The sequence below is a fragment of the Hyperolius riggenbachi genome, chromosome 7 (assembly GCF_040937935.1).
Source record: "Hyperolius riggenbachi isolate aHypRig1 chromosome 7, aHypRig1.pri, whole genome shotgun sequence".
In the NCBI taxonomy this organism is placed as follows: Eukaryota; Metazoa; Chordata; class Amphibia; order Anura; family Hyperoliidae; genus Hyperolius; species Hyperolius riggenbachi.
In genome coordinates, this window is record NC_090652.1 from 220,634,980 (window position 1) to 220,646,570 (window position 11,591).

Sequence of the window (11,591 nt, forward strand, 5' to 3'; positions counted from 1 at the left end):
ATAGCATGATTCTGAAAAGGGATTATCAAAGAAAAATATAATTCATATAATTTTGCATGTACAGTAGACACAATGTCTAGTCCATTGTTGTCGTAAGCCATGTTTCCTGTTGGAAAACACAATGCATTCTAGAGGTGATAGAACTGGTCTCCAACTGAAGACCTCTCGACCAACATGGAGAAATAGAGTAAAATGTACGCCAGGTTTGTCTCACAAAATGGATGCCTGGGGGCTGAGACATATGATATTATTGGGGTTTCCATCGAGAAGGACCCAAGGTCATTTTTCATGTTTGTTTTTACAAAACACATATCCTTCACACTGAATAAAGAAGCAATTTGATTCCAGAAAAAGGTTTACTGAAATGGATCACAGAACTGCCATATCATGCTGCACTGATTATAAAGCTTTCACCTCAACCAATTCTAAAATGTTACTGCCATCTGAATGGCATTTGCAAAACAACATTATCTCATTAAGGACGTTTCCAAAAATGTTCAAACATTGAACCATCGGATGTGTTATATTTAAAGACCAAGGTAGTATAATCCAAAAACATTAAGGCATGGTATTAATATAAATTCTATTAGACAATATATAAATGCAATATATACTGATTTCCCATCAATCATCTCCCTCGAGAATGCACAAACACTGCCGGTTTCAAAGATAACCCCAGTCAACCCCAAGCAGTCTTACCGTTTGACAGACCAGCGGTGGGTAATTTTCGTCAAGGTTTCGAGAATTCCTTTGGTTAGGTTAGTGGCTGGGATGTCCTCTTTTCACCACCGGGAGGTCAGAAATGCTGATGGAAAAAAAATAGTAAATTCCAGTAGAGGTTTTGTTCTGAGCTCATAATACAGAAAAATCTTATTGGCCGTCACGAAAAAGCCACATGACCAGCAGCATTGCGCATGTGACCTATTTTCTTCCAAAAAAAAAGAAAAGAAAAAAACCTATTACTTGCTGTAAAAGGGATTCACCACTGTAGGTGCTCCTGTGACATCTCCTACAGCTGCCTATGATTTCTGTCACTGGACTCCACTGAGGCATATATGGGGCAAGTGCCCCTGGCAGCGAAACTCGCACTAACAAATCTCCCTTTTCTGGAGAGCGGAATCACTCAAAACAGTGGCAAATTCCCAATCAAGAGTAAGCCCGGACTATTAAAATGAGTAAAAAACCCTGATGTGGGCATTCGTTAGGGGGACATTTAACTGGATCATTTTGGTAGTGGTTTGGAGGACAAAATATTCATCTACAATTGTGAAAGTACGCAATGGAAAATCCCAGACTGACGATGATAACTAATATGCAGAGAGGCTACTGGCAGATGTTCCTGGGCACAGGACAGAAAAAGAGGAGGGAGGGGGTCTAATGCCCTTTAATCATCTGATTCATATCTATGATGATTCACCATAGTTAGACAGTATGTATATCTATGCAGTATTTATCCCAAATGAGACTTTTATAATTGCTAGTGAGTGACAAATCAAGAGATGCCAGGAACTGCACAAGCTTTTGTTGAGTTGACCTCAATGTGTACCTATCCACTAGTGGTCCTCAACAGAGCCTGTCGCATCCAATGTGGCTGAACAAAGCTTGATGGGTCTGCAGCTAGTGGAAATATAGCATAATGCAATATGGCAGTGCCCAATATATGCGCTTCGCCAGGCAAAGGGTTAACTGCTAGCCAGGCTTTCGGTTTAAATGTGTTCAGTTTATGTGATAGAGAGAAATCAGGATTAAAAGCTTCAGATTAAACCCATGCTGCTGTTACTAAAATCAACCCCCCTCTCCTACAGCCGCAGCTCCTGCTTTGCAGACACTGTTCATCAACAACACAAAGTGCCTTTACAACGTCTTCTAAACTGGCAATAAACAATCTATATTGATTTCAGTCGCACGTTAGAGCGCTGCATTTAATAACTGCAGTAAAATAACTCACTCAACAATTTGTACCAGAAAAAGCCACGTCTTCCAGCTAGATGCACTGGTTGCACAGCTCCCTGACAGCTTACAGATTATTTTCAATAACAGACAGGACATCGGTTATGTTTAAAGTCTACAAATGTGTTCTGTATTTCATGTGCATTTTTCACACTATAAAAACACAGGTGAAAAGAGTAATTTATTTCTGAAACCATTTCAAATGGGAAGATGAAAAACTGCTGACATGTATAACAAGTGAATGCTAATAACCAATGCCAGACAAAACTTTTATTTTAAATTTAGTGTAGGTAAGTGTTACAACTCCTTTTAAGTTGTAATTGCTGTCTATGTCCTTGGTGAGGAGATTCTTTCTTACTGTCTGCTCCAGTGACAGCTGTCAGCAGAGGGACATAGGACCTGAGCCAATTCACTTTTACTCCTAAGTTTTCTATAAGGTCATATTTTACATCCTATCAATAAAATGTCTTTTAAGCCACCAGCAAGCAAGAAAATACTTCAAAGAATTTTAACAGTATTTTTTTACCTACTTTTTGGTATTTTTTAATTTGCATTGCTGAAAAGCAATTTAAACACTTGATGCAAAATGGACATTTTAATATACTATTTGTGCATTAATTAGTGCAAAAAGAATGTTTAATAAACGTCCATTTTTCCAAAATGTGCGGGAGCACACGTGCAAATGTACCATGGGAGTGCGTGCCCTTCTTAACCTCTTGATGGAGGGGTTTTAAGTGGTTAAACAGAAGATTAACATTTTCTATAAAAAGATGTTTTCACACTTTATCAATTCTGTAAAATGTACTTTAGGCCAGGGACCCAATACAAATCGCAAAGCGCTATCACAATCACTAGTGTTTGTGTAAGCATTTTGTACACGATTTGAGGTGAGTTTTCCAGGGATTTAGGTAGTGTATTGAGCCTAAACGCTCAAAAAATACTGCATGTCCTGCGATTGTGATTAGCCCAAATCACAATCGCTCCAGTGGGCTCAACACCATAGACTTACATCAGCAAAGCATTTTTGAAAGCGCCAGTAATTGTCAGGGCTCCAAAAATGCTTTAGTGGGTCCTAGGCCTAAAGCTACTGGCAAGCAGAAAAATAACTTTCACAGTACTTTTTCACCTACTTTTTGTTACTTACTAATTGCAGAGTGTTGAAAAGTTATTTAACAGAAGATGAAAAATTACCTCCTACGAGAAAACTTAGGAGAAAAAAAGAACTGAATAAGGGCCATAGGCAGCAATTAGAAGGAAAACCTTTGCTATTGAACAAGAAGTAAAACCGTCAGGTTTTATTTTTGGCCTGTACTTCCTGTCCAGTGACACTCATTTCTAGCACTAATGATAAACAAAAAATTCTCCAAACAGGCAAATCTTCATAGGTTTCAGAAGCCACTGCTTCCGAAATCAAAGCCACTGCCTGCTAATAATTAGCAAAGCCACATAATTAATCAAAGCCACTGCCTGCTAATAATTAAAAAGTTGCCCACTAATTTATCAACAGCTTTGACCAGCTCAATTTGTTTGCCTCTTTTTTAATCAGTGGTCAGATATAAAAAACAACCTGGCAGGGATGTGCAATACTTTTTTACTCTATTCTATTTTTTTTTAAAGTTGAGAATTTTGGCTAAACATGTAAATATTTTTCATAGGAATGATTAAAACATACCTCAGACATAGAGGCTAATTAATTTTAAGTGCTAAAATCATTCTCTCCAAGAACAGAATGAGCCTAATTTACTTATGCTTTTCCAAAGGCTTCCAAGCAACCCCAGTAGGGAACTATAAGTGATCCAAAAGGCCATGATTTTTATATTGACAACTGGCTGCTGTCAGATGGTTAGGATTTGCTACCCTCATCTGTATCATATAGGATCCTACACAGGGTTGCTGAAAAGTTTGTTAATGAGTGGTTGTTGTATGACCGCAGCTCATTACAGCATCCACAGCAAGATTTTTTTTTTCTAAAAAATAAATTCAGGGCAGCTTTTATTTATTTAAACAAGTTCTCACTGTAGTCACCTGCATAAGACTGCAATCACACATCTTGACTTACAGCAACCACTGCTATGTTGTGATATAACCTCAGGTAGGGCTTCAGGAATTTGCCATGTAATCGCACTTGATCTATTACTTGTGATATCCTAACTCAAAATCTTTGAAGATGCCTCAGCACATTAGGCCCATGGGGTCCGAGTTACTGTGGGCTCGAGAACACCAGAGGACATAAGTGATTTAGAAAAACTGCCTTGTATATTTTTCCAAAAATATTTGCTGTTAGGTGGCACACATTGCCTCTCATCCATCTGGTCAGGACAGGTAGAGTGCAGAATGCTGAAAGATTTGTGAATCAGCAGTCACATAATCCTACATCTGTGTGTACTCATTTAGTGAAAACTCTCATAACATATCTAGGGTGCGAGCAGTATTTTAAAATATCCTTACACAGGGATGTGCATGCAGCTGCAGTCACATGACCGCCTTTCAGGAATCCTCACTCTGGTCTAATAAGACTCGTGTGGTGTTGTCAACTGAAGTCACCTGACAGAAATTAAAAACAAAAACAGTCCAAATGTATTGCTTCCCATATGTTCTTCAATGTTATTATTTCAGGCTAATCTCTTAAGACTATTAGGATAGTATTAAGATATGATTTACTTATTTTGTTTTCTTATAATTAACAAAGTTTCTTGCCTCAATACAAAAACGTACTACTTAGCTGGTTCCCAGCAATACATTTGCTTGCTAATTTTTGCATTCATAGGTAATTCTTTATCATAAGTGCTTACATACATGTGCAATGAGTGAGTGTACAAACGCTATATTAAAAGCATTGAGGGAAAAGTAATCAACTAGACATTTTCTTTAAAACTGTTCAAATGTAAAAAGATGAGCAATAAGTCTTTTAAAAAACAAGTAGTGACATGTTGTCATCAAAAAAAAACAAAAACAAAAAAAAACCTAAATTATCTGCACATTTTCAGGATTTGTTTTAGAGAACATGGCATCTTCTTCAGATCTAGAACCAAACTCAGATCTGGGAAAGGAAAGGTACTTTAAAAACCTAATCTAAAAAAAATGTATTAACTAAAAAGAAAGATTACTTTTAGTACTTTTTTTCAATTCTATGACTACATCAACAGAGCTACAAGCAGCTATAATCAAGCAAAAAAAGGTCTATAAACAAATATTATTTTAAATTAAAGGACGGGACTATGAAAAGTTTAATATTTTTTTTCTGAATTTTTAGCTGTTGAGTATCTAATAAAATGTTAAACTTTTAAGCAATGCTGAATGCATAAGATAGATATACAAGAGCTATATTAAAGAGCATGTTTAGGATATATTCGAAAGCATATATTATATTAAATGCTGCAAACATGCAGGGTATCCAGTTGCATTATGGAGAACCAGACTCAGCAGAATTTTGCATAGTGAACTTCAAGGAATCCAAAAGCCAGCTACTAAAAGCATTGCAAGTTTTAAAAATTTACTTTAAGTTATGCCAACTTTGTCTAAATGAAAAAAAAAAAAAAAACATGAACATTCTGAAGTGTATAAAAAGCCTGGATTTTAAACTGAAATGACTCATTATATGTGCGTCAAAGTGGGACGAATGGACTCATGTTTCAAAACAATACCGTGGTGGAAGAACTCACCATGTGCAGTAGGGTCTGTCATTGGGGTGTGTGTCATCCAGTTTTGGAGATCACGCTCACTGTCACTCTATAAGTAACCTCTGCTATCCCTCTGAGCAAGGTCAGGTCTACGGGAGGGAGGTGACCTTATTGCTGTGCATTAATCCCTTCAGAAGGGCGTGAAGGGGAGCAGGGAGCCGAGAGTGGGAATCCAAGCACATGTCGTAGGAAGCGCATCCTCAGGGCAGGAAACAATGCTGTCTCCATCCCAGATCAATGCTGCACCACCCAATTAACCTTCAGTTGCTAATGAAGCACAGCCAAGAGTTGGCTAACAATGTTTCAATTACAGAACCAAACTGGTAACAAATAATACAATGTTCTTTATAAAGTACCAAGCAAATCACAAGAGCCATACAACTGTAAAAATTGAGAAAAGACAGTAAGATGTTCTCTGTGTATACACTGCAGTGATCATAGTAACTAGAAAATGAAACGGATAAGCCTTATTAATTCAAAAACCGCATACTGCGATATGCAGAGCATGGCTCAGACTGGATTACATAACTAATTGAAATGAGTATCTTGCGGTTTGAATGGCGAATCCCTGGGCATGACATGATTCCCAAGAGTTCACATGAGGTAATGGGAGCTGTAGCAATCACTGTACATGTGACAGTTGCCCTTATAAGAAAAGGATGTTAGGCTAACAAGAGCCAACACGAGTGTGCTGTAATATTTCCAGTGTGAGGTAGAAAATGAAAGGATGAATCAGACTGGTTGTTGGCAACACAATTTTTCTTTCACAGTCGCATCTACAGGACTTCTCAAATGCTTCTTCCTTCCTCTGTAACTCTCTCACAACACATTTATCACTGCCCAAATCAAGAATTCTTTAAAGGACCACTGTTGCAAAAATCTTCAAATTTAAATAGTTAACAACTGAGGATTTTTCCCCTTTAGGACCAGAGTAATTTTCACCTTTCAGTGCTCCTCCCTTTCACTCGTCAATAACTGTATCACTACTAATCACAACAAAATGATCTATAGCTTGTTTTTTTCCCACCAATTAGGCTTTCTTTGGGTCAGTGGCGTAGGAATAGCAGAGGTCTGAACTGCACCGGGGCCTTCCTCAACCACAGTATTAGCTCTCTATTGGTCCTGTGTTGGTAATATTCACTTCTATAGATTCTTTGAATGGTAGTAATCATTAACACACTGTTCCCCATCCCCTTTTTGCACCTTAGACACTGTGTTTGTCCTTGGCAGGTTTTGGTGTGCCGTATCAACTGTTATGTATAACCGAGTCTTCCCCAGGTGTCTCCCTCCTCTGTGGAACGCCTTTGGCTATTCACAGCAAACCTTGCTGCTTTGTCAGAGGCTTGAGGCCTTTCACAGATCTGGCTGGCTGGGCTGTACTCCAGCCTTGTGCACCACATGCTATGGTGATCCACATGTTTTTGTGTGTATAGTGACAGTGGATGTCCTTATATCCACTCTCAGGGATGCTAAATTTCCTCCTGTTTTGCGCCTCGATAGACATTTTTCTACACTGTGTATGCACACCTCACACATTTTTTGCATTGATGCACTTTGTCATGTGATGCGCAGCACAGTACAACTGTCAATTTATGCACATATGCATTATACTGTAGGTACATGAAGTATATTTGTCTGTTATCATTATCAAATTTCTACCGATTTATTGGTCACATTCAGTGTTTTTTAACCATGCATAACTATTCTGTAAACAAATCTTGTCACAATCACAATTATGTTCAGTTCATTAAATTGTTGTTATGTTGAGTGGAGAATTGTTACTTTGAACATGTGTGTTTATGCACTATGCACCTTAAAGGAACTCCGTGCAGAAACTATGGAAAGATGCATATCATTTTAAAGCTCTCTTTCTCCTCTTTCCAATGATGTATAAACCGCCGCCCTACGCATTTTAGTTTTCACTATTTTCGCTATTGAAATTGCCGCGGACGCGATTTCAATCACGAAAATAGAGAAAACTAAAAGGTGTAGGGCGACGATTTAGGTGTCGCCAGAAAGAGGAGAAAGAGAGCTTTAAAATGATATCCATCTTTCCATAGTTACATTGTATTACACAGGGCGACTTTTTCCTACAGTCAGCAGTTCCATTCTGCTGAATGGAGCTGCTGACAGGGCGTCGCCCTACGCCTTTTAGTTTTCTCTATTTTCGCGATTGAAATCGCGGGCGCGGCAATTTCAATCGTGAAAATAGCGAAAACTAAAAGGCGTAGGGTGGCGGTTTATATATCATTGGAAAGAGGAGAAAGAGAGCTTTAAAATGATATGCATCTTTCCATAGTTTCTGCACTGCTCGGAGTCCCTTTAAGCCTATCTTGGTCTGTGTTTTTGTATTGGGTGTCTGCCCAACCACTAGTCCGCAGGCTTCTTTTCTCCCCTTGGGTTGTTTCAAACCTATGATTGGTCAATACAGATTTTTTTCTATATTTGAATCATGCCTTGATATTATCATTTTTGTATTATATGTTGGAACTTTGATGCCCAACAGGGGATACTTTCTCTTTAAATAATGTTCCTGCTTTTGCCCTGAGCACAGTAACCCACATACAAATTTAATGAATTGTAAGTGGTGCTATTCCATGTATAAAATATTGTTTGAACTTTCAAACCAACTAGCCTCCAGTTTTCGGGTGTTCAAATTCATTCATCAAAATTTGAACACCACCACTAGCTAACAGCTAATTTGACGGTGGCTGCTTTTAGCACCGAAGAGAGGACTTCATCAGACAAACACTAACCTTTCCTCTCCAAAGCTTAACACTAACCTCTCCTCTCCAAAGCCTACATTGGTGAAGAATATATGACCACCGATGTTACTGTTGACACCCAGGTGCTTCCTCTCCTGAGGAACTGAAAAGGAATAAAAAGAATATAAGAAGATCCACAATTACAATCTTAGCTCAGCTGTCCACTAAATGAAAAAATAAACTAGTATTATATGCAGGGCCAGTTCTAGTTACAATGGGGCCCCGGGCAGAATTAACCTAGGGGCTCTCCTGACAGACCTCCTGGCTGTGACGTGACTCTCCTGTCCCGGCTGGTGTGCTCGTCCATTGGTCCATGGCTCCATGCATTCCTGTCTTCATCCTCACAGGGGCGTTTCTCCTCATTGACGCAGCGCATGTTTTTATATAATATACCGGGTCACTGAGAAGGTGCAGCCAGCTGAAATGAAGACAGGAATGCATGGAGCCACAAGCAGTGTGCCAGCTGTAACAGGTGAGTCACTACATTGCCAAAAACTTTGCAGGGGTCCTGGGAACTATAATAAAGTTGTAGGGGGGAGGGGCAAAAGCCAGTTCAGGGGCAATTGCGCAGGTTGCTTCTATGGTAACGCCGGCACTGATATGTACAGTCCACTAATACTCACCGACTTTTTGATCTCCTTCATGCTGGTATCCATGCCATCTCCACTCAGCTTCACCCTGGATGGTGCCCTACTAGATGTCATTTGGTAGAGCCCTTTCCTGAAGGCAAACAAGACCACACCTGCATCATACGCTGGGCCATCGCTGGGGCGATTTAACTTTTCATGCCTGTGTATTTTGTGGCTGTTCTGCAACCCTGACATGGCCAGTGCCACCCAGTTCTCTGGTTTGATGTTTCTGTAAAAGGAACATGCTTACAGGTATTAAAGTGCTAAAATAACACTTTACTCACTAACAGTCATTTGGAGAGAAATTAAGATTGGTTGTGAACTTCATATTAACAATATATATATATATATATATATATATATATATATATATATATATATATATATATATATATAAATATATATATAGATATATATAGATATATATATATATAAATAAAAATAAATAAAACTTGGGTAAAAAAATAAGATTTGCAAATAAGGTGGTTTAGGTAACCATACGGTCAGGTTGATTTTTAGTTTTTATCTGAGAGGAAAAATGGTAACAGAAATTCAGAATAATTAAATAAAAGATAAAATAAAATAAAAGATAAATAAAATGTAATAAATTAATGCAAAAAAATAAAATAATACATAATATACATACTAAAATTGGTGACACTTTTTCATAACACTGTATACAGTAACAAATAACATTACGGGTAACAGAGTAATACCCAATATTGATCTGTTGATGTTCTCTAAAATATAACTGTGATGATCCGCTCAGCTGGCTGCACAGGCAGACAGCTGTTTGTCCATTCCTCTAGTCTGTGGGCTGCAGGTCTCTGGAACAGAGACCTGTCTTTTTATTGCAAGTTTCTGGTCTGTTCTCTTGCTGGGGAATTTTCATACATTCGTTATGCAAATCCCCTACCTGCCTTGTTTGATGACTGGCACTATAAGAGCTTTATGTTTCCCAGAAGGCTTTGCTGGTCATTTCCCTTCCATGGTCCGTTCCTGATGGACACTGCTGGAGTGTCAGCCGTTGCTATCTAGTATAGTTAATTCCTGGGGGTTGCTTTAGGCTCCCCTTCTAGCCCAGTCAGGTTGTATTATGTGTTTTGTTTGTCTGTTGCGATTGTCCTGTCCCAGCGGTGGTCGATAGGAAGTCGTTCTGATCTCTGTTCTTGGAGCATAGCTGGTACAGCGGTTGCTACCAGCTATCTCTTCTGTTCTGCCTCTCTGGATCGCGCTGGCCACTTTTCGCTGGCGCTGTGGATCCTTCTGTTCTGTCTCCTGGGATCGCGCTAGCCACTTTTCGCTAGTGCTGTGGATCCTTCTGTTATGCTACTCTGTACCTGGATCGTGCTAGCCACTTTCGCTAGTGCTGTGGATTCTATCTCTCGCTTGTCCCTGTTTTCGTGTGTCTGTCTTGTCTGCTACGCTTGCTGGAGGCTCGGTGAGGTAACCGTTAAGCAAGCGCTCGCGTCCTCTGTTTCATGTTTGTCTGTTAATGGTTAGTTAGGCGTGCTTGTCTCTATTGTGCTTATCACGTGGAGACCGCGCATAACCGCGTGCACTGTTGCGAATGAGTGCGGTGTTCGCGGTTAGCTAGCGTTTGTTATTTTCCATATCTCCTCATTGTATTATTTGCTGTGCCTTTGCTACCCTTGTGCCCTGTTTTGCTCAGTCTTGTGTCTCTGTCGGCAATCGCCATTCTTGCGATTGCATTCCCACTTCGTTTCCGCCGTTGTGTGTTCACCGTCGCTGGGTGGCGACTAGTTTGGTGGACACACATTGGTTCTGTCCCTTTGCTCTGTTTCTTGTGGGCTATCCAGCCCTGCCTGATCGTACCTTGTCCTGGATCTGTACAATTCCCGTCTGGCATCTGTGGCTGTGCTGCGACTGTGTTCGCCTGCACTCCACAGCGCCATCTGCCGAAGGGAATTGCCCTCTGCGGGTGCATAGCGCCTAGCCTGGGTGTCCTCAAATATACGCTTGTGGAGGAAATCCGCCGCGTCAGCGCACTTCTGGTGCGCTGACCGCGAATACGATTTCACATTCGTTACAATAACTTATTTATACACAGGATCAAAAATACAACAAAAGCAACTAGTTATCCGAATGTCCAAAGCTTCATTAGCTACAGTTTGCCCAGCAAGCTCATGGTGAACCAGAACTCCTAGGAGTGTGTAGGGGCTAAAAAGGACCAAAAAGCCCTCTTACTGAAAACACTATAAAAACAAACAGAAAGTATTTGCGATAATTCAGGTTGGAGTGAGCATATGATGTCTCCCACAATGCATCACTGCTGAATATGCTAATTGTCCCTTTGTTGTCCCTGAAAGCCAAACTCACCTCCAGAAACGTTGGAACCTTGTTAATTGTACAGAGCCATACTAGTGGCTCTGGCTATTTGATCCTTGTACTGAAAGGCACAAGGGCACTGTATTGAAATAAATGACAAAACTAGTGTTTTGTCATTTATTTAATGCAGTACCCTTGCGACCCACGCCTACACAGCAGCTTGGAGCACCTTGTACACTATCTCTACTAAACTGTCAGATTGACGCTGTCTTTACTAA

General features: G+C 39.8%; 1 protein-coding gene across 14 annotated transcripts in view; it reads right to left on the bottom strand.

Moving 5' to 3' along the window:
• The window catches only part of PCBP3 (poly(rC) binding protein 3), a 115,862-nt gene extending 110,214 nt beyond the window's left edge, over positions 1 to 5,648 (bottom strand). For 12 of the 14 annotated variants that reach the window (XM_068245271.1, XM_068245270.1, XM_068245269.1 and 9 more), the window contains exons 1-2: positions 5,613 to 5,648; positions 700 to 805 (exon numbers count right to left, since the gene is read on the bottom strand). The gene's annotated coding sequence lies outside the window, so the exon portion shown is untranslated. Of the gene's footprint in view, positions 1 to 699; positions 806 to 963; positions 1,204 to 4,398; positions 4,490 to 5,612 lie in introns of those variants that run through there. The other 2 variants (XM_068245258.1, XM_068245259.1) reach the window with 2 other exon arrangements.
• Positions 5,649 to 11,591: the final 5,943 nt, after the last annotated feature.